Raw genomic sequence first — 24,071 nt, 5'->3', positions numbered from 1 at the left:
AAGATATACAAAAGAAAAACCTTTTATTGATCTTCATTTTTTTTTGGTTGTTGTTGTTGTTGGCCGCAGTTCATGTCTATGGTTACATTCTTACAGCTGAAATTTTAACTTACTGGGTTCCAGGTAATTAAAAAAATGATGAAGTACTATCTGTTGTTTTCTTTTATTTTATCCCATTCTTCCACATCGCACTGACTTCACAATCTCCAATTACATACAACCATCAATTACACTGTTGTAGACAAAATCAAAGAACATGTGCACTTCCATCAGAGGCATGCCCACTACTGCTACATTCTGCATTACTCACACTATTCCAAAGAGTTTAAAAAGCAGAAGATTTTACAAAATTTCTTGCAAAAGAAGAATCATCACCAAGATAATACATTACTTTATAATTGAATCCAGAAATAAACTTAATAATTAGCTTTAGATTGTGCAATTAATAACAGGTATTTTAAATATGCTGATAATCCATAATTTCAAACATTTATAACAGAAGAGTAATTTTAACTGTATGTAAAGAGTACTAACAAATTAGTTTCCTTTTACATATTTTAGCCTGAAACATAACACATCGTATACAAAATTATATGAAGTTCATTCAGTTAAACAGCTGATATAATTTTCACCTATACAAGAATGGATAGTATACCTGGTACTGGTTATTTCTATAAAAAAGTAATGTTAGGAAAAGGTGTCCCATTATAAGCATCAGTTGCATAACAATTACCTTTTTGTTGACAATGTAGAGAAAACTTTTTTGTCTCCAAAACGACAAAAAACAAAATTTGATCAAAATGTGTATATTTCTAAAACAAACTGATTTAAGTCATTCATTTTCATACTTTAAAAAATACTTCTCTCATGGTAAAAGTGTTCCAAACGTTATTCAGTAGAAAATTTAGTTCCTACACCTGCCAAAAAATTTAATTTACTGTATTGTGGAGACATTTTGCAATACTATAACTACTACATATTACAGAAACAAAGAATTTCACAAGCAAAACAACATTTTCCAAAATGTGCTCAAGCAGTGATATATTTTCACTTTTTAATCTCATCATTTACGACAACTGTGCAGAAGAAGCCTTTTCCAGGTATCAGGCTAACCACAGTTACATAGTCTAAAGATCGAACTTAGAATAGGTGGCATTTGACTCATGCCGTAATATTATTTGCCATATTTTCATTTCATACTCAGATTTGATTATTCGTAGAAATCAAGCAAGGAAGTTTCTTTCCATCATCATTTTCCTCAGTACAGTCTATGTTTTATGCATATATGTTGGACTGTAGTATCCCATTACCATAATATCCATAGAAGTAATTTTCTACCTGGTTAGCGAATCATTTTATCACTGAGTAAAATGGTACTGTAGTTAGCACAGTGGACTCACATTCAGGAGGACGACAGTTTAAATCTGTGTCCAGCCATTCTGACTCAGGTTTTCCATGATTTCCCTAAATTGCTTTAGGTAAATGCTGGGATGATTCCTTTGAAGGGGCATGGCTGACTTCCTTCCCCTTCCTTCACTAACCTGATTGGACCTATGACCTCACTGTTTGGTCCCCTCCCCCAAATCAAACAAACCAATCCTTTATCAATATATTTGTTATTTTGTCTTGTGAAGTGCTCTAAGTGTCTGCAAAATTAAATTACTGATATCACTGTCAGTATATGGACTTATTGTATTTATTGCTGACACATGAGATTTTCCTATTGCTAAATAATGTTCACATTGGTACTCACATATTGTGGAAGATAGCTAGAGCTGAATGGGTAGTTTGAAATTATGTTTACTAACTGTTTCACAATCTTTGGAGGAAATGTATTCTTTTTCATGTATGATAGCCCAAAGGCCAATTCACATTGGCTGCCATGTCATGACACATCATGTCACTGTCACATTAGGATCTATTCACGCTATCTGTCACATCACATTGTGCCGCATCGGTTCACTTTGCCCTGTACTGAATGGTGAAAGTGAAGCTGTCATTTACTATCCATAATGCAGAAAATCGGAGTGTAATATTGGAATCGAATGACTAACAAGTATAACGTTTGCTAATGGCCAAAGCAAATTTCATAACATATGTTCTTGATCAGTTTTTTGTGGTAAAATGCCAAAAATGAAATAACAATGCAAAACACAGACATTTATTTTGTGGCAAAAATATGTACTTGCAGATATACCAAACAATATTTGTAAGAGTATAAATAAAGGCCATTTACCTTATCCAATGTGTTTTTTTGCTTAGGTAAGTAATAACATCGAAAGAAACTGTATTGTTCTTCTTCATTATAGCTGACTTTTTCACTTAAAATGTTATTTAATAATAACCGCTTTATCAACTAATGTTCTTATTTATACACAATGGGGGCATCAGTTCTGAGCTGTTATTGTAAAACCAGAGTCATTTTGCACTTTCTGATATCAGACTGTGTCTGTGAAAGAATAATTAATTGGAAAAATACACAACTTGTTTTGGAACATATGTAGTTTACCACTAAAAAAAGTATAATAGCAAAATAAAGTGAATATATGCAGTGAAATAAGTAAATTTCCGGCATTAGCAAACGGTGAAACCATCAAATCTTTCTTCCCATTAAACCTTGATGTGTCATGATGTTGACAGTTGTGTGAATATAGGCATTTGAAATGCATTATGAAATGTTTCGATGTGATGTGACATGAAGTGACAGCAAGTGTGAACTGGTCTTAATAGACTAATGTGCTAAATTTTTTTGGTCCTAAAAGTACATTGAGAGAAAAAAATGGCAGTTGTCTCTCATTTCATTGGAAATTTTCAGAAAAATTTTACAGGGAAATTTTCATATTTAGAAGCATTCTGGCATTCCTTAGAACACACATAATTATCCCTGAAAACGGAATTTTTAAGGGTATATTTGAATTTATAATTATGTTTAAAGTGTAATTTTCAGAAATTATGAAACTGTTGTAAATGATGATGTTCATTTTACATTTCATCACTGAGATGTAGAGAAGCACATGGTTTAGCATAGTTTTTTTGGCGCCCATTAACTAATTTATCCATTTGGATAACAGAGATAGACTCTGGAAAAGATTAATTACAATATTTTTTCAAATCTAAATTTTGTTGTAAGACATTGTTACTGAAACTGCTAACCTAGATACTAAATAATGAAATATACATATGATACTCAAAGTTAGTAATCACTGAATGGTGTTGAAAATCTGTTAACTTAATATTTGTGAACTAAATAAGCTAAAGCCTGTTATAAATTTATTAGTAGTCAGCTATTGTAAACGAAATACACATATTTGTAGATGAACTAAGTTTACAAAATAGTTAATTATTTAGGAAAAACGTATTTTTTCTTGTATATCATATGATACCAAGTATTTATTTGCCGCTCTTTAAGCTAATTTTTGTATGATACTCGTATAAGTATTCAGGTTGACAATTAACAACAAAAATTAACATGAGTGGTGCTTAAGATAAAATTTATTATATGCAATTATTTTTTTAGTCTTTATAGTTATATCACCAAGCTAACATTTCCCATTATATAAATGAGCTCTTCAAACATGACAATTCTAGAAATGATAGTCACACTTATACCCATTTATCAGGCTTTCTTCTTACAGAGGCACGTTGTTGCCATTTGTCGACATTAAAATTTTCCAACAAAATTTTTCTCTGGCGATGCAATAAAATGGCTTGGATTCTACAATTAATATTGAGTTGCCTTTATGCAGTAATAGTTAATCTACTATTATGTATTACTGTCATAATCATTTATGTTTTTACTAGTAGTATGCTCGGTATATGGTATTGGAAGACATTAATTATTTGGTCGCACACAATGTACGTCTTATTATTATTTTGCCACACATTAAACTTTCAGATACATCATGTATGCCTAAACAACTTTCAGTGGCACACTACACATAACTTGTTCACTATTTCTTCTGTGAAAATGTTTGTGACCATACTATGGTACTTTGAAACTAGTTATTCTGGTGTATTACAGTCCATATTCCGTGTTCCTAACTGTAATATACATAGTCCTGTAATATATTATGACTTTGCCTGACGTTTCACAACCTCTACTCTATGAAAATACCATACTTTATCGTTACTGGTGGACACATTTTGCCACTTACAAGAATTAATGCCTTGTACCTTTCCTTTCTAGAATACAGGAGGCTGTTGACGTCAGTACAAGACAAAAATTTAACATATAGGTTCTGAATTGCAGAACACTATTAACAAGGTTTCGTAAGGCATAATAGAGAGGTGGCAGTCGATTTCTTGATATCCCAAATAATCGTATACTGTTTGATGTAAAGTGCTACATCACCTGACTCCGTTTTACTACGACAGCGAAAAGTTTAAGTATCCCAGTTCCCTTCACTACTGCAATGAATTCTAGGGAGATGTTGCTAAAATGCTTTGAAGTGAATCCTGGAAATCTTCATTGGTATTCGCTAGGACACTTGTCTTTGTCTGTCAGTGTCGTAAATACCTGCAAAAATCGTTAAATTATGTTTCGAATGCTAAATTTCTTTTCCGGTTATTCATCAATTTGTTATGCCCAGCCCTCATTTGAATTTATATCTTGGAAGCTCACAGAAGACGATAGTTAAAAAGGAGAATTTGATGTAGCGAACGATATCATTTTCTTTGTCTGCCTTGGTGCATTATATTTTTCCATGATTTTGGCACTTATATTGTGTAATCTTTGCGCAGTTCTGATGTACTATCATTGAAGTTGCCGGTGAGACGTCATCTATGATTTGCTTTGTATCCAATGATTACAATTATATATAATATGGCGGGTTACATGTTTTGAAAAGATGTTGTGATAGTTGATAACAAAGGTGTTTCAGCACGATAATAGGTTGAAACGCAACAAGGTAATTACTGTTTAATATTGCCCCTATAAATCTCTAAATAAATGTGTGGCAGCTTTACAGTGTATTATTTCTTACAGGAGAGAATACAAGTGATAGAAGTCAACGTTGATGCATTGTTCCTTGATTTATTTGTTCTGTACATTATGTTTATGAGTATTCAAGAAAAAATGAAAATCGTTGTGTGATAGTAATAACAGTGCATTCTCATATTTACGTCTGACTCTTCAAGATAAGACACTATACGCAGTTTCGTGTGCACTAAGCCTTCCGACGCTTGGCTGTTGTGCTTCAGTGAAACTGAAATGTGAGGTTTAGTGTGTTGGACATGTGTGCTTTCTCTTTTATTTGAAAGTTGAAATTTGTCGCTCATTTTATGGCATTTTACATGTATCCTCGTTCGCGAGTGATTGCAGACATGCGTCTGGATGCTCTTCCAATAATTGTTCTTCTGTATCACCGTTGACGTTTTCCTCTTTTGTATTTGGTGCCTCACAGCCATTACCTGGTTCATGAACGTACTTTCTTTCGACGTTTTCTGTGATATGGATGTTGCACTCCTCTGTTTTTATGTCACTTTTGATTTGGCTACCTACGTCAGTTGATGTATATGTAATGCCACACATATGATTGGACTCTGCACTTTTTTCGTTATATGATTGTTGTGCTGTAGTGTCACATTGACGCTGAAGTGTCATACCTGCTTCCGTGTGTTTTTGTTCTTCTTGCTGCTTCATGAGGTACTTCTTGAATTCATCTCGAAAGTAACTGTCCATTGTCTTAAACACACTTGTGCTATACCATAATAAAATTCCTATGAGGAACACTCCTCGAAACATACCTGCGAGAGGAAACATAACCGTTACCAGTTTGCAAAACTTTGCAATCCCTGTGATTGTCTGATATGTGACCAGTGTTTTAATTTTACAGAATTTGAAATTTTCTTTTAGTTTTTGTGTAGTATCATTTAGTTCAGTCCTCAGAAAAATGACCTAATGATATCCAAAAACTGAGACATGTGTGGCCACGCCATTGTCAAAAAGACCACAAAAGAATTTGCTATAACAAAGAGTCTCATGTATTCCACGCCTTCCGAAGAACGCAGCCAACTTCCAAATCCTTGATTTTCATCACTATCAGAAAGGTCACCTGTGTCAATAGGCTGAGCTTTTTCTTCTGTAACTGCTTCTGTTGTGTTGTTTGCCTGTTTACGTTTCTTCATTATTAACTGTAAATAAAAACAATTCTGATAAAGAAGGTGGTTGTTGAGTGAAATCTTACAGGTGAAATATTTCTTCTGCCTAGTATTTTATGATATACACTTAAGTTTTACAGCAAACCATAACACTATAACTGGATGTCTTTGTTACTTAATACCTTTATTAATTGCTAAACTGCTCATTTAATTTATCTAATGTAGTCATATCTTTGCATATAAGGTGTCTTTGTTTTTACAGAAAATAATTTACAGCTGATTTGTGTTTCAGGTTTTGTATATATTCTCATTAGAAATTAAAAATTATATCCAAAGAAGTAAGTCTGAAATCTGTTCTTAGGGATAACACAGGTACATTACTGTTAATGTTGTGCAGTTTATTTTTTATGTATGGTTATATAATTGTATTACTCTTCAAAGATGATTTAAAATGGTTGAAAAGCCTGTTTAAAAGGTCTGTGTCATTATATAAGCGGTTTGGCAGGAGTATTGCAGACAAAATTTTTAATTATTTCTGAAACACAAAGCAGGCAGGAATGTGAGTGGCCAAATGAACTCCTAAACAAAACAACTATTGATAGTGTAATAGCACTGAAACATAATAGAAGCAGTCTTGCTGTACTTGAGATGGGACTGCCGGCCGTGGTGGCCGAGCATTTCTAGGCGCTTCAGTCCGGAACCACGCGACTGCTATGGTCGCAGGTTTGAATCCTGCCTCGGGCATGGATGTGTGTGATGTCCTTAAGTTAGTCAGGTTTAAGTAGTTCTAAGTTCTATGGGACTGATGACCTCAGATGTTAAGTTCCATAGTGCTCAGAGCCATTTGAGGTGGGACTCTCACATTTATTTACTGTTTAAACAAGTTTGGGCAAAATAATGCTTTTACAAATAACCTCAATATGATTAACCAGGTTAATTCCTCTGTTTTTCCTACAATGAAAATCAAGGAAGTAATGTTGCTAGATAAAAGACTGCTAGAATCAAGTTGAAAAAGGTGTGTCACACTGTGGGAGAGGACTTTGCTAGAATGAAGTTACTGTAGCATTAGTCCATAATAGGCAGGAGCTGATTTCATATTTGCACAATTGAATGTTTGCAGTTTACGAGACCTCATGTGCATAACTTCTCAGCACTGATGAACAGCTGTGAGGATGAGACGTGCATTGTTAGGACTGTAGAGTTTCCAATCAAAGAACAACAGAAGATGCTATGAAGCCTCAGAGTGTGGGTATGCGCTATGTTGTATCAGAGTAACTTAATAAATGTAAAGTTTTACTGCCTTCATTGTTTTGACGGTTGAAGGTTAGACAGTAGCAGCATATTTTACTTTTATGCTGGTAGTATCCCAGTCATTGTTGAAGAGAGAAGGAAGAAAGAAATTTTTTTTTCAAGACATTTCAAAGGCAGCCTTGCAATAACTTGCTCTGAGTGATAGTAAAGAAACATATAGTATTGACCTAGATCCTTCAGCTTGAATGGTGATGAAACAGTTAAAATAATCTTGTGTTTTTATGGGGGAGAGGGCTGATCACAGTAAATCAGTGTTGTGACATTCTCTAGGTCACACATTTCTGTAGAAGAGTTTGTATAGTAAGACATGTTGTCCCAGTCAAATACAACAGTGGCTTCTAAATTCAGATCCAGTCGTGTTGGTCAGTTCTGTTACTTAAGGGAAACTCCCCATTTCACCCCCTCAGATTTAGTGGTAAGTTGGTCCATTGGACGGTCTGTCAAAAACAGAACACAGATAAAGCATGAAAACAGGAAGAAAGTGTACTGAACTGTGGAAAAAAAGAAGAAAAATAGAAACAGTGAATGGTCCAAAATTAATATCTGCAACATTGTTATATGTAGTGTCTTGATTGTGTGATCATGGTGTCAGACCGTGAAGCAGCAGGTGTGGATTCAAATCTCTCTTGTAACCCATATACACAAAATCACAAACTGTCCATCTGGTCATTGACGTGTTTGTTCGCTGTCTTCAAATCTCCGTCTGTGCCGTGGCACAATATCGATTTGCAAGAGTGACATGTAGCAAAGGGACCTCCAGACGTATTTATCTCCTATTTGTTCTACATAGACAGGTACTACATGTTATGCTTCTTGCATTCTATTTTGGAAGCTTTGACTCTTGAATTCCTTCATTGTAACATAGTTCACACCTGTTCATTTGTTTTTGTCGTTTCTGTGAGAGATCTATTCGTAATCTTGCCTGCTCTCACTATTCATCAGAGAGTATGTCATGTGGCAAGAATACACTGACGTTGCAAGCAAATGTGATGAATAGTGAGAGCAGGTGAAATGCCACATAGACCTCTCACAGAAATGAAATCAACAAATAAATAAGTGTGAGCTATGTGACAACAAAGGAATTAAAGTGTCACAACGTCCCATGTTGCAGCAGACATTACACCATGACGCGCGCGCGTACACACACACACACACACACACACACACACACACACACACACACACACACTTGAATACAGCAAACACACACATCAATGACCAGGCAGACAGTTTGTAATTTTGTGGAGAGAAAAAAAATGTTCCTATTTTTCTTCTTTTTTCTACAGTTCAGTACACCTTCTTCCTTTTTTCATGCTGTATCTGTGTTCAGCTTTTGATGGGCTGTCCAATGGGCTAACTTACCACTAACTGTGAGGGGGCGGGGGGTGCAATGGGGAGTTCCCCTTTTCAGTTGGACATGTTACATGGCTGCGTGCAACTGATGTCTGTAGATGTGACATTGTTAGCTCCTAATCCTAAAAAAGAGCCAAGAGGGGACAAAGTTAGAACAGTACCAGTGATTGTTTGTAGTAATTTTGCTCTCTTTTCTCCATTGTCTTTCTTTCCCTTCTTGAAAATTTTGAAAATGCTTGATTATGAATATAGAGTTTCTCCTTTTCAGTATTTGATAGGGACATCTCTCTCTTTTAAGCCATTTTATCTTGCAGTTATTTATTTATTTGTATTGGTGAAATATATTTAGACACCATAAAAATATATGAAGAGAGAGAATGAAAGAAATAATCATATAGAACCATAACACTTTTTATACCAGTGCACAGTTTTGAATATGACTTGCTGGTAAGTTACATATGGCCCTGCAGGTGTAATTCTGCCACAAATATGTGTTCTTATGCCAACAATGGGTGCTGAGTATTAATTGTTCGCTCTAAGAAGACTCTTCGAATAGTGGCTGCAGGAGCAGCTTATCAATTGAAATCAAACATTTGACCCCTGTCAAATGTAAACAAGGCTGTATTATTAATTATAAATATTGAAACATGAATGTTCTCTGTATACAATTGTAACCATAGGAAAAAATTGCATGGAAACAATGTGGCTTTAGTGTACCAACACAGTATTGAAAGCTAAGGTTCATAATCATCAGAAACACATGAACATGTTTCAAAGTCATACACCATCTTCTAACTTTTTTGGAAATAGCTACTCTTGTCAGTTACTGTGTCAAGAGTCTTCTTAGACTGAACACTCAGTAAGTAGTGGTCTGCATTAGTAAATAAAGTTCATGATTAAAACTGTTTGCATATGTTTTAATTTTGGATCAACAGTTAATACCAAAGGTTATATAAAGCCTGAATAATATTTAGCTGTTATAGCTGGACATTTTGGGCATTCTGAGAAGTATAGGTAGAAAGGTCTCCCAGGCAATACTGCCATACCATCATCCTCTCCCACCCCCACACAAATAAGGTATGTCTACAAATTGTTCTGTCACTGTATATGATGCTCATGGATGTTGCTATTCAGGCTGTGATTTAATGTTTCAAATATCACCAGAACAGTTTCAGCACAAGCATACCAAGTCTGGAAAGTTGTTATTTAATTTTTATCCAATGAGAGTGGTATGATCTCCACAGGGTGGATGCAGAATTGCTAAAAGATTAGTGCTAATTGACAGTTTGTGAGTTTGAAAATGTATAATTGCTTTGGAAACTTTCAGTTGAATGTTGCTTCAATATATGAAAGTAAATTATTTGTGAAGATTAATGTTTATTGTATTAGCCAAAATCAGAATTTATCAAGGTGCACGCTCATGTGATCATGCCCATCCTAGTTTTTGATTCTTACAGAATCTGCTTTGCCCAATGGTTTCCTGAAACTAGAAGTAGAAATAATAACCATGATTGAACACACTGCCACTCTGTCTGGTATCACATTTGTCATCGCAGCATTATTTCTGAACCTGTTTCCCATTGGTAATGATATTTCAACATTTATCTGTTCTGATTAAAAAATATTTATCAACTGGCAGATAGTCTAGAATAGTTGCACTGCTATTACTTATTTGTTTTGTGCAGCAATGTTTGAATGTTTGCCATGTGGTGTTATGTGAGCACAAGGAAATATGTCAACTGTTGGTTGTTAGTACCCAATGAAAGAAGCATGGAGACAAATTGTGTCATAAGTACTTGCATAAAATCTGATCAGATACATAACTATTCAACGAATTAGCTAAAAGACAAATGGTGGTCATAACCTTTAAAGTTTACAATATTTTTTGTTCCATAGAAATAATAAGTTTGTGTCACATGATTTACAGTTGAAATCACAGTGTAAAGTATATTAAACATCAGAATAACGGAGTTACTGACAGCTAGTTGTTTACAGGGCAGCTATAACAATGAATCAGTGCATGAGTTTGGTCACACCTTCCCTCCTGTCCACAGTTGTCAAATCGTTCTACTGCTTCAGCTGTGGACGACAGTTGTGTTCCTTAATATTATCGTTGTTATTTTTTTGTTGTATTTTTTTGTTTCTCTGTTGGTGTGTTTCTTGTACAGAACATGTGAAATTAATTATTGAAGTGATAAGACTAGCATGTTCCTGCAAAGAGAACTTGATACTGTATGTTAATTGGGAACATATGAACGTACTCAGCATGGAACCGTACAGCAGAAGCCACTCGAGTCATATTGAGCTTGTGCGTAGCGGCGATCCAACATCCGTTCCCCCCTTTCATGCTTAACTGTCATTTTGTTAGATTGAGTCTGGTATAATGTCAGGTGTGGTGTCAACATTTGAACTGTGCAGTAGAAGTAGCTGAACTGCTAACATCCACATTCATTAGCATAACCAATTCTGTCAAATTGCCTCATTCCAACCTAACCTACAACTGAAGGTTGTGCTACAGATCAGTCTACCATCACCTCAACCTTCATTCTAAAAAAAGGGCTGTAGTTGTTTATAAAATTTGTTTGCAACTGTTTAAGGGAACCTCTTCTAACCTACTGTAAACCATGAATAATGTGCAAAGAATCTTCAATAATTTCAATTTTGACAATCAAAATGCATTGCCTCTGTTCTCATCTGTCATTACATACAAGATTGTGTTAAGTTTTTGGCTACGTTAAACTAATGCATGTGAAATTTACATACCATAGAGGTAATGTACCCTGTCTGACATTACTCCTATCTAGGCTGTATCTATGTTAGTTCCCAGGCATCACTTGCAGCAGCTTAGTAATGCAGAAATAGTTTTCATCTTCATGAGTTAAAGAATAATAATCCAGTATAGTAAGGTGCAATTGAATTGGCACAAAGTAAATAAATTTAGCCAGAAAATTGTGCTTAATGCAACTCAGGCTTATTGATGTCTAGTTTATTTGATGGCCATATTTTTATAGAGCAACATATTGTAACAAACAGCAACATAAACATGGCAGTGAATGTAATTTGTGTGATTTACCTTCTAGAGTTTTGTTCCTAGATCTGAAGCAAAATTGTTCAAGGCTCGTGGAAATGTTCTGTGCAATTTGCAGCATACACCCTTAAACAAAGAAATATGATTGTGATAAGCTGTCACACAAGATAGAGGCACGATAAGCAGAACACAAAATGAATCGAACTGAAAAAAATATTTTGTAAAATATACCCAGTAGTGTGAAATTATGTTCCATGTTAGTTTCTGGGTAACTTACATGTAGACCAGTAAGCTTTAAAGAGTTTGTGTGTTTATTGTACCTACTCTGTAATTTAAAATTAGGTGTAATTCACTAAATGCTCTCTCTCTCTCTCTCTCTCTCTCTCTCTCTCTCTCTCTGTGTGTGTGTGTGTGTGTGTGTGTGTGTGTGTGTGTGTGTGTGTGCGCTACATATGTACTGGTTTCATTGCTCTTTCATTAACACTTTCTGATAATTATCTGTTCGATAGCAAATAAGCTTGCATCGCCACGACCACCACCATCACCACCACCACAAAACTGCTAAGAAACAAAAAGTACTCGTTTCTGTAAGGTAATGTTTAATGTTAGGTGCATCCAGTTGGGCTGATAATATGGCATTTTGAAAGATATGAGCTGATATCTAAGAACATTTTCATGACAATTGAATTTTTGCTGTCAGCTACACTAAAAATAAAAGAAAACTGGGAGTGATATTTGCAGTAAGATGCTGAAATAATAAAAACTGCTAAAACGTGTGGAGGGATTATCTTCACTGAATGTTTCCGCATTTAAAACTGTTGCTTTTCTTAAAATAAAATAACTTGTGATGTGAAATACAGTACATTATTCTGATACTTGACGAATTTTGCTTCCGAAGAAATGAGAGAAACCTTGGACACCTGCAACTCCCCGCTCCCTGCCCTCTTGTAACTTATTCACTAAGCTGTTCATTTACTCTGCTGGTAAGTCTTTTAAAGTAGTTGGTTTGTATTTCTCGATAAACTAACAGTGAGTGACAGTTTATCTGTTCCTAATATTTAGATTTTTGAGACTTGGGCAAATATCGACAAACATATAGGGTGAAGTGGGGTAAGTGTAACCATGGGGTTAGTGTAACCACGGCTTATGGTGCCTTAAAGAAGCTGTATTTTTACCTCTGACCTATCACACATGTTAATTTACTCCTTTCTTTGTTATATTTAACCATAAGTTGTCAAATCTGACATAAATTGGTAATTAATTTTTGGACTTGAATTGGCGTCTACATTTTCACTCTGCGAGAGAGTGACATGCTCAGAATTTGGTGGTCTGTCATTTTTGCAGTTTTAAAGATAACTGCACAATTTTTTGGTTACAAACTAACTTTTGCATGATAATTTCAAATATGAGACTCGTTTTACTATACTGATAAAGCTCTTGATATGCCAGGTGTGGTTACACGTACCCCAACTTTTTCCCATGTGGGGCAAGTGTAACCAATCGGCTGGGGCAAGTGTAACCAGGAGGGTTACACTTGCCCCAAACAAACTTACCGGAACATATTTATTTATTAAGCCGTAACCCTGTTTTTGCCATCACACTAGATCAACTAAACTGGCCTTTCTGTGTGTGAAATCTACTTGGGACCAAAAGTTAACTCATCACCAGATACATCATCAAGGGGTAAAAATTAGCAAATGTGACTTTTCCAATCTCCTCACTGCTGTATGGAATGAAACACTACCTGAATTGTTGAAAAGTGGTTTTCAAAAGCAGGAATATTCCCTTACAGTAGAGAAGTAATTGATAAAACTAAATATGATCCGGAGGCATATAAAAGATATGTAGCTCATACCATATCTTTGGCAGAAACAAATCCATTGCCAGCTCACGATAATGCAGCCATAGACTGTGTGGAAGCTACGTCTCCAACAGAAAGTACTCAGATGTTTGGGAACCTTCCAGCTGAACAACCTCCAGAATGTTATAGGCCTACATCTACTGAGCCCCGTAGTTCTCCCAGTATCAGAGTTCTTTCTCAACCATTCCCAAGCTAACCAATGTTTCATTATGTTCTGGAACTTCTGATTTGTCATTTGAAAGGATATTATTGGAAACAGTCCAACAGTGTAGTCCCACTGGTAAAACAAAGAAGAAAAGGATTGCACCAGGAACTGAAGTTATCACTTTTCAAGATGCCATCTATAAAGAAAAAGATTTTAAAGGAAACAAGAATAATAACGAGAAAGCAAAACAAAAAAAGCATTATCGGCATAAAAAAGGGCTTGGTAATGAAAACTAAATCTTCCAAACAAAGTGCTTTTACTTCATCTGAAGTGGCATCTCAGAATGTTGTGGAAAAAAAAAAATCCTGGATTGCTCATGTGTATAACAAGAAAAAAATACTGGAAGTTGAAACAAGTGAAGAAAGTGAAACTGAAGGAGGCCTTTCTTTAATAAGTAGTGATGAAGATGATAACACTGGATGATCTCAGGAAAGAAATGATAAGCTGTGAAGAAGAAGAAAAAGAGGCAAACTTTTTTGAAGCCAAGCTGTGAAGAAGAAGAAGAAAAAGAGGCAAACTTTTTTGAAGCCAAAGATAAAATTACAGTTGGAAACTATGTTCTGGTAGCTTTTGCAACAAAATGTAAGAAAGTTCATTTTATTGGTCAAGTTACCAAAATTATTGATTTAGGAGATGCAGAAGTGATTTTCCTCAGATGCAAAAATAAGACAAAGCATGGCACCACATTCTATTGGGCTGATAGAAGAGATGAGACGCAAGTTCCCTCCTCTGATGTCATTTCAGTGCTGTCTGAGCCTACTTTGGGTCACAAGGGAGACTTGACATTTGGTGTTACATTTGATTCATACAACATTCAGTGACTAAATAATAGTTAGGGCCTAAGTGTGAATATATTAAGTTGAATTAGGGCAGTTTAGCATTAAACACAAATTGCCAACAACTTTAGTTCAATTACCATGAAAAATGATAGAAAGTGAACTTATAAAGAGTGATTTTTTCTTTTCTCTTGAGACTAGATATTTTATTCTTTTTGTTAAATTGCCTACTAAAGAAAAAAATATTACTTTTGTAGAATTTAAACTAATAAATTACTTGCCTAAAACAAAAATAAATCATTTATGATGCATTCTGTTTCAGTGTTTTATGGTTTAGGCTGACACTTATTTTTTAGTTTAGCTAACATTTTCTGTGTATTTCATAATATACACAGAGGCGTGTGCAAAAACGTTCATATCTTGAGTAAAATTTAAGATTTTTTAATAATCCTCAAATTCAGTAAAAATCGGGTAATCAGGTCACTTACCCCAAGTCTCTTTTACAATGCTCTGTATGGGTACAACAATGCGGGGTTACACTTGGCCCAAACCATGGGGCAAGTGTAACCTCACGACACAAAATTTTGAAAACAATTATTTGACCATATAATTTTTTCTTTCAAAAACAAAATGTATATTGTTTAAAAGTCAATAAGTCAAACTTTAAACATGGGAAATTTCAAAATCATATCTTCAATAACAAGTTGGCAATTTGGTGTCAAAGTTGAACTATGCCAAAACGTGGTTACACTTACTCCACTTCACCCTAAGCTTGCTTGTTGAAATGTCCAATAGTAATAGTTGCCAACATAAACTGTAGGCTTTGTGCAAGGAGAAATTTACTGAATCTAAGTTTGTTTTTGGAGCTGCGTCTGAAACACAAATGATTTTTTCTGTTACGGTCAGAGGGAATTGATTAAAAATGCATTTGGGAAAATTAATTTTTTCCTCAGGGTCCAGTTTACTGTAATGAATAATGATACAGGAGTTAGGCATGGTGACGGTCTCTCAAACCACTTCGCATCCTCAGAAATGTGGGATCTTCAACAGAACTTTGAAATAGCCATAAAAAAAGGTCCTGTTTAATGAAGAAAAAAGTTGAAATTCTTCTTCTCTTACAGATATGCTGTTTCAAAGATCAGATAACCTATTATTAATGTTGTGGATACGATGTGTGAAACTGCCACTTTTCACAATAATGGCAAGAATCTCTTTGACTCCATAGAAAAATGTTGATGAGAACCTGAAATTTTTTCTAATAAACAACATGATATCAGTGTTTTTATATGAACATTTGGTAATACTGTACTTTACAAATTGTACCATGAGAAACTGCCTGCGCATTTCATTATGGTCAACAGCACTTGAGTGTATGCTTTTTTTTTTGTTCCCCCCCTCAACTCTTAGTGTGAAGTACTTAGAACTGACTTGAGCAAATGCACATTTGAAAGGTGTGCCAGTGTATAAAACCCACTTGTTTTGATTTTTTTGCTATTATGTTGTTATGCCTGCACCTTGTGGCCCAGATCATTATCAAATGGACAAAGGAAAAAAACTGTTCCTTAGTTTGGGCTCAGACCATAAATTTTGAATGAGCAGCCACATACCATTATAAAACCCAATTGAATTTTGAATTTCAGTTTAGCATACTTCAGAAATGCCATTCCACACAAAAGAATCTGTGCACCCTATCATGTAACATAATGAATCAGTACATAAAAACTTTTACTAATGTTCCACAGACGAAGGATAACCCTGTTAGCAGTGTTATAACTGACATTATGCTTTCACTTTTTGCCCCAATAGTGGCTGCTGAGTTGTATGAAATGGAAAACTTAATTGCGTTCCTCTGAGTGGATAGTACTTTGTGTTGACTTTAACATCTTGAGTTTCAATGGAATACCTTTGCTGTACTTGAAAAGGTTCTCTGACAATTGCTTTTTCATCTGTCCCTGGATTTTGGGTTTAGAGACTCTAGTGAAATCTTGTACCAAATTCTCAGCTACATTGGTGCTTCTTTCTAAATTACTCACAAGGGAACCTCCCCATCGCACCCCCCTCAGATTTAGTTATATGTTGGCACAGTGGATAGGCCTTGAAAAACTAAACACAGATCAATCGAGAAAACAGGAAGAAGTTGTGTGGAACTATGAAAAAAATAAGCAAAATATACAAACTGAGTAGTCCATGCGCAAGATAGGCAACATCTAGGACCGTATGAGCACAGGAGCACCGTGGTTAGAGTGAGCAGCTGTGGAACAAGGGGTTCTTGGTTCAAGTTTTCCCTCGAGTGAAAATTTTAATTTTTTATTTTCAGACAATTATTATCTGACAAACTCTTATGTTTTCATCACTTTTTGAGAGTGATTATCACATACACAAGAAAACCTAAATCAGGCAAGGTAGAAGAATCTTTTTACCCATTCGCCAAGTGTAAAAGTTAGGTGGGTCGACAACATATTTCTGTCATGTGACGCACATGCTGTCACCAGTGTCTTATAGAATATATCAGACGTGTTTACCTATGGAGGAATCGGTTGACCTATGACCTTGCGATCAAATGTTTTCAGTTCCCATTGGAGAGGCACGTCCTTTCGTCTACTAATCGCACGGTTTTGCGGTGCGGTCGCAAAACACAGGCACTAAACTTACTACAGTGAACAGAGACGTCAATGAACGAACGGACAGATCATAACTTTGCGAAAATAAAAAAATTAAAATTTTCACTTGAGGGAAGACTTGAACCAAGAACCTCTCGTTCTGCAGCTGCTCACGCTAACCACGGGACCACGGCACTCCTGAGCTCTTACTGTCGTTGAAGTTGCTTATCTTGCCATGGACTACTCAGTATGTATATTTTGCTTATTTTTTTCATAGTTCCACACAACTTCTTCCTGTTTTCTCGATTGATCTGTGTTCAGTTTTTCAAGGCCTATCCACGTTGCCAACTTATAACTAAATCTGAGGGCGGGGGGGGGGGGGGGGGTGCGATGGGGATGTTCCCTTGTCAGTTGTTATTCTAGACTCATTTCGAAAGAAAATACATCTGTGATGCAAACTCATTGAATGTGCACTTACCTATCCTTGAATGCAATTCTTAATACCACATGGCATGTATTCCATTGTTGTTGTAGTTGTCTTCAGTCCTGAGACCGGTTTGATGCAGCTCTCCATGCTACTCTATCCTGTGCAAGCGTCTTCATCTCCCAGTACTTACTGCAACGTACATCCTTCTGAATCTGCTCAGTATATTCATCTCTTGGTCTTCCTCTACGATTTTTACCCTCCACGCTGCCCTCCAATGCTAAATTTGTGATCCCTTGATGCCTCAGAACATGTCCTACCAACCGGTCCCTTCTTCTTGTCAAGTTGTGCCACAAGCTCCTCTTCTCCCCAATCCTATTCAATACCTCCTCATTAGTTATGTGATCTACCCATCTAATCTTCTGCATTCTTCTGTAGCACCACATTTTGAAAGCTTCTACTCTCTTCTTGTCCAAACTATTTATCGTTCATGTTTCACTTCCATACATGGCTACACTCCATACAAATACTTTCAGAAACGACTTCCATATGGTGTCCGGAAATTTTTGGCAGTGTAGTGTATGAAGTATTAACTCATAAAATCCTTGGTTTGCTACATTCTTAAGCATTACCAGTCAGACAGCAATCCTTACAAACTGGAATTAGTGTAAAAGGGAAAATTTTGTGAAAAACTGTGCTGTTTCTGTGTACGATCATTTCAAAAAGAGCCCATTAACTCCTGTTGGAAATACTACAAGAAAGGCACTGTGCATTGTGGTAAGACTTATTTTATACTGTATTGAGCATGAATTTTATAAGACAAGTCATGTTGCTCTCTCCCACATACATCCATCTTCATCTTCAAGGCAGGAATTTTAGAGACATGTTGCATAATGTGAGTGTCTGTGGATGGCTGTTGTTTCCAAGCACATCTACAAATGATGGGGTTTTACTCTCACTTAAATGCAGCTTCTTTTTGTTATTGCCAGATGGATGACTGCAAGCAGATGATAACCACTAACATTTTTGTCTCACTACCAATTGGAGAAAAGTGTTTAGATACATCCTTTGAACTGTCAAATTAGTCTTCCGCAATGAGATTAACTATGTGTGTGTGTACTTCATTAATGGTATAGTTTGAAAGTGCCCTAATTTTGTATGTGATAAGATTATTATAAAAATGAGGCAGTGATTTTTCTGTCAACTTTAGTGCTGTGCACATTTTAGTAACCATTTTCTACTGGAACTGATTATCCAGCAACAAAGGCATATAACACTTCGAAATTCCAACATTGCTTATGTGTGAGTTCTACATTTCATTTATTTAATGTTGCTGATCATAATTTCATGGCATTTTATATGTAATAAACAATGCTCATCATGTGTTTCCAAATACTGTGTATAAAGTCCAGTGGACATCTCATGGTGGGTGGAATAGTTACATGAATGTTTCACTTCATGCCATTACCGTTCCAGCACACACAAAAAGCTGCTAAATGTAATTACAGAGAATAGAAAGACAATAACTAATAATTATCACCCTGTCTCAAAGTTTTTGAAGTGAGTTGGTCACATGTAAGTAGGTATATGGAAACTGATAGTATACAGGAGGCAGTCAGCTATGTATCTTTATGGCATATTGCTAAAATCGATTTTCTAGTCCGGTTCATAAGTTACAAAAAAGATAATGATTATATATGCAGAAGAATAAATGAGAAAGAACACACAGCCCTTCATGCACCACATTTTTCTGTTTAGATATTTCCACTTTTTGTTCTTTCTGCTATGTATGCAACATTCTACCTAAATTTTTGTAGGTGTTTTTTTAAGAACTTGTTAGTGTACAACAATGTACCCAATGCACATGAATGAAGTAATAAAGGGAATTTCAAGCTGAGTAGTCAGCAAGAAAAAATTTAATTAACACATCAGATTTAAACTAAATCAAAAATGAATGCAAAATTTGGAATTTCAACAATTTTGAATAAACTTGTTAATCCAAGTAAAAGTATTTAGAAGGGGAAAGTTTACTTATAAATAGTGATGCTGTTACTAAAAAGACAGTGTGTGCTGTGTGTCTTGTCTATATCACAAAATGATCTCCATAAGTAAAATGACAGATTTTCTGGAAACTGAGCTGAATTTGAATATTCTGTGAGAAGTTTTGTCACAGAAATCCAGAAGATTGAAATACTGCATGGTTATAAATGATGTGCAGCTACTCTCAGAGGTCCAGTATGAGCTGTAATTATCGTATAACAGTGAAACTGGATAGATGTGCTAATTCATTTATGTTGGAACAAATTAGTTCCAATTTTGGCCACCAGGTGTAAATCTGGCACTTTTTTTCGTTGATGTTTCCAGTGCTTTCACTGAACAAAATATGTAAGTAGAAGTTGTTGATTTTATCATCATAATGCCTTTGTCACTTGTCTAAGATTTTTTGCCCATGTCCTGTTCCTAATCCGTGACTCGTGGAAACATTTCTATACAACTTTCTTGCATTCACAACGCCAGATTTGCACCTGGTGGCCAAAACGGTAACTAATTTTTTCCCAGCGTAAATCGCTTCCACATTAAAGCGTTAGAATATCAACAAAATTTCACTGCCATATGACAATTACAGCCCATGCTGGACCTCTTTGGGTACATGCATGTTAATTGTTCTGTGTGATATACCCAACACACTTCAAAAAAGACACTACCCAGATCACCACTGATCTCCAGATCAGAATGTGTTAGCTGCTCGATGGCAGAGGCAGTTCAGGTTTCTTTGTGGAATGATATCTGTTGTGCATTTGAATATTCACCCAAACCAGTGTTTGCATCTTTCTTCAGTCACAGTTATTACATTTCTAACAGATCACTTGGGCCCGGATTTTAATGACTAGTCATATTTTTTTCTGAACTATAGGGTGAATTTTAGATTAATTTATACACAAATCTAGGCATTTTAGTGTCAAAAAATTATTTTGATTGTGCATATAAAATCATATTTCAACAAATTTTAGTAATAGGTCATATTGTAGTGAACTTTTAATACAATAGGTCATATTTCTGTCGACTTTTGCCAAAAATGCATATACTGTTTTTCTCCTATCTTATTGGACACACGAATAAGAAAATGAATATGTTGATCATGAGACAATATTTAACGTGCTATTATGAAAGACAAACAGATAAATTAGTACACAGCTTTATTTCTCAGGACTGTAGCGTGTACCTCAACAGTCGTTTCGCGAACATAAAACATTGTTGCGCAGTCGACAATACACTCTCAGAGCCAACAAAGGCGGCTTCTGCCGTGATGATCATCGGAGTCGCACAGGTGTTCCCAGTAACCAGTTTGAATACAGCCTTTGCCTTGTTCAACATGCCTAAAGGAAAGTGCTCCAACAGCGTGAAGTTGCGAGGATATGTTAGAGAATTTGGAGAGAAGTTCTTTAGTACTGATGGGAAAATATTATTTTGTAAACTGTGTGAAGTTAATGTTAGTGCAGAAAAGCACTTGAATGTGCATCAACACTGTAATACCGCTAAACACAGCAGCTGTGTGAAACGAAGTGCTGAAAATAACAGCAGGCAAACACTGTTATTTGAACAGACAGGTCAATCGTCAACCGTGCAATCATTCTGCCAGGATTTGTGTGAGATGATGGTGTCCTGCAACATCTTATTGGGAAAGCTGAAGAATCCACGCTTCAGGCGGTTCTTAGAGAAGTACACAACACATCCAGTTCCAGATGAATCTACACTGAGAAAGAACTTTTTATCCGTATGATACAATGATGTGTTCAACAAAATACGAATTACTATTGCTGAGAAAAAGACCTGGCTGTCGATAGATGAAACTACGGATATTAGTGGGCGATATATTGCAAATGTTGTTGTTGGTGTTCTAAAAGTTGATGGCCCTGGAGATATGTTCCTATTAATGTGTGAAGCTCTCGATAGAGTGAACAATTCGATTATTGGTATTTTGTTTGAGAACACTCTTAAGCTACTGTGGCCTGATGGTGTGAATAGAGACAACGTTTTGCTGCTTGTAACAGAAGGTGCTTCATATATGGCTAAAGCAGCCAAAGGGCTTCAGATTCTCTACCCCAGTATGGTGTACGCCACTTATCTTGCACAGAGTTGCCGAAGAGGTGCGATCAAATTACCATGACGTGGACAAATTAATTTCCTGTGGCAAGAAAATCTACATGAAGGCTCTGCTACGGGTGCAGAAATTCAAGGAACAAGCACCTTCAACACCACTCCCACCTAAACCTGTTCTTACATGATGGGGTTCTTGGCTTAATGCTGCTGAGTATTACTGCACCAATTACACCCAAATAAAGGCAGTCTTCTGTGAGCTTGATAGTGATGAATCAAGTGCTATCAAAATTGTGGAAGAAGTTTATACAGATACATTGTCTCGAAACTTGCCATACATCAACGCCAATTTTTCAGTGATATCAAAAGCCATCAAATGACTGGAAGCTGTTGACACTGGGCTATATGAGGCCCTGAGTATTGTGCAACATGTACAGAGGTAGTTGAGTCGAGCTCATGGTCATGTGGCTGACAAAGTGAAAACCAAATTGCAAAATGTTCTCCAACGGAATCCTTGGATATTCTACACTGTGCAAAATTAGTGACAGTCTTTCAGGGAATGCCACAACATTTGAAGATACTGAAACAAAGCTGAACTCCAGTGACCTGGCTGCCTTCAAATAGGCTCCAGTGACGTCTTGTGAAGTGGAGAGGAGCTTTTCCAGGCGCAAAACTATCCTCAGCGAAAACTGTAGATCTTTGACAATGGAAAACCTGAAAATGCACCTTGGATCCAGTGCAACTTTGCAGATACTGAAGATTGACATACGGTATTAAATGATGTGAAATGCTTTAAATACTATGTAGAAATAAAACATTGTTTTACTGGATGATCTTTTCACTGTACTTTGTGTTTAGAAAATAAAACATTCAGACATTCAAAAAATAGGTGCAAATTAGCCACAAACCCTACAGAAAGAAAGAACTATACTTACAATATTGTGAGAAGTGAATTTTGTATTACTTTATGATGAATAAAAAATTAAATAAACAAACAAAAATGCTTTAAATAAACTTCTATTAAGTCATATTTTATTTTTTAACGTCATAGTTATGGAAGTTTTAGGTCATAAATGCTTGCATATTTCACTGTTTTTGAGGTAGTTAAAATCCGGGCCCTACAGATCACCTATGGAACCAACAAAGCTATCATTGTGACCATTTTCCCATATGAATCAAAACTATCAACCTTCTGAATACTAGAATTGTTTCTGTTCTGCAAAAGTGTCTAGGGTGAGTGTACTACTTACATGCTGTAGATTAGGGGTGCATGTTGTTTTACATCCCCCAATAAGGACATTTTGGTTTATAAAATAAGCTACACAGTTATTTAGTGGAAGCACTATCAGTGGTTTTCTAAACTAATAGTCTGCACAGACATTAAATAGTAGGCAGTTTGTGAGGGTAATGACATATTTGATAAAATAGCTACACAATTTTTGATGAGTGACAGAAGCTTTTGTGATATAAAAACCCTGCACAACCCAAATGTCTGTATCATTGCATAGTAAACTTTAAATTTTAAGCAAGAATGTGCATGATAAAGGAAAAATAAGACAGTTTTTGTTAGTAATGTTTTCATATATACCTGATTGTCTGTTGTGTTACCTTTACTGAGAGGGACTGGCACAAACGACAGTGCAGGAAGTGCCTTTCTGTAATAAGATTTAGGCACATAATTAGATTGTAGAATAATCTTGTTAGACTGGTCTGCTTGCATGTGGTGCAAGAGAAATTATGTAAGCAAGCAAAAGACAAAGTAGTTGTACTTCTTTGATAGTCTAAGGTTATATTTGATAATTTGCAGTTTGATTACTCAGTATTTGCTATTTGATGAGTTATTATTGAATGTATAAATTCACTTAAACAAGTTTGTGTGTGTGTGTGTGTGTGTGTGTGTGTGTGTGTGAGAGAGAGAGAGAGAGAGAGAGAGAGAGAGAGAGAGGGGGGGGGAGGAATTCTTAATTTAAGTATTCTAATCAATTTATTTACATGTCTGTGAAAATTGTGCAGAATGTCATAGAGAAGATTCATGGATGGAGAGAACATTTTCCTCTCCTCATTCTTTCATATTTTCTTAATATCATTTTCCCTATTAAAATGAATACATAAAAGATGTGATACTATTTGTGATTCAAGACTTCTATGACTTTATCAAATTATTACTGTTATATTCATTAAAAAATATTTTAAAAATTGTGTTCAGTGACAACATTGTGCTTTAGAGCTCTGTAATTGCTGAAGGCTAGACATGAAAAAAGGAGATGTGGTTAAAATGCTACTGGCTTTTTTTAAAATGCTTTTAACTGTGCAATT

The 24,071-nt window shown here is 35.7% G+C and overlaps 1 protein-coding gene across 6 annotated transcripts in view; it reads left to right on the top strand.

Moving 5' to 3' along the window:
* The first annotated feature begins 4,755 nt into the window (after window positions 1-4,755).
* Window positions 4,756-24,071, top strand: part of LOC126255530 (ran-binding protein 3) — a 349,149-nt gene continuing 329,833 nt past the window's right edge. For 2 of the 6 annotated variants that reach the window (XM_049955409.1, XM_049955403.1), the window contains exons 1-2: window positions 4,756-4,907; window positions 7,220-7,348. The gene's annotated coding sequence lies outside the window, so the exon portion shown is untranslated. Of the gene's footprint in view, window positions 4,908-7,219; window positions 7,349-12,300; window positions 12,384-24,071 lie in introns of all 6 variants that reach the window. The other 4 variants (XM_049955408.1, XM_049955402.1, XM_049955406.1 and 1 more) reach the window with 3 other exon arrangements.

Source organism: Schistocerca nitens, chromosome 1 (assembly GCF_023898315.1).
Source record: "Schistocerca nitens isolate TAMUIC-IGC-003100 chromosome 1, iqSchNite1.1, whole genome shotgun sequence".
In the NCBI taxonomy this organism is placed as follows: domain Eukaryota; kingdom Metazoa; phylum Arthropoda; class Insecta; order Orthoptera; family Acrididae; genus Schistocerca; species Schistocerca nitens.
Note: the sequence above shows the minus strand (reverse complement) of the source record. Positions and strands in the feature narration are given on the sequence as shown.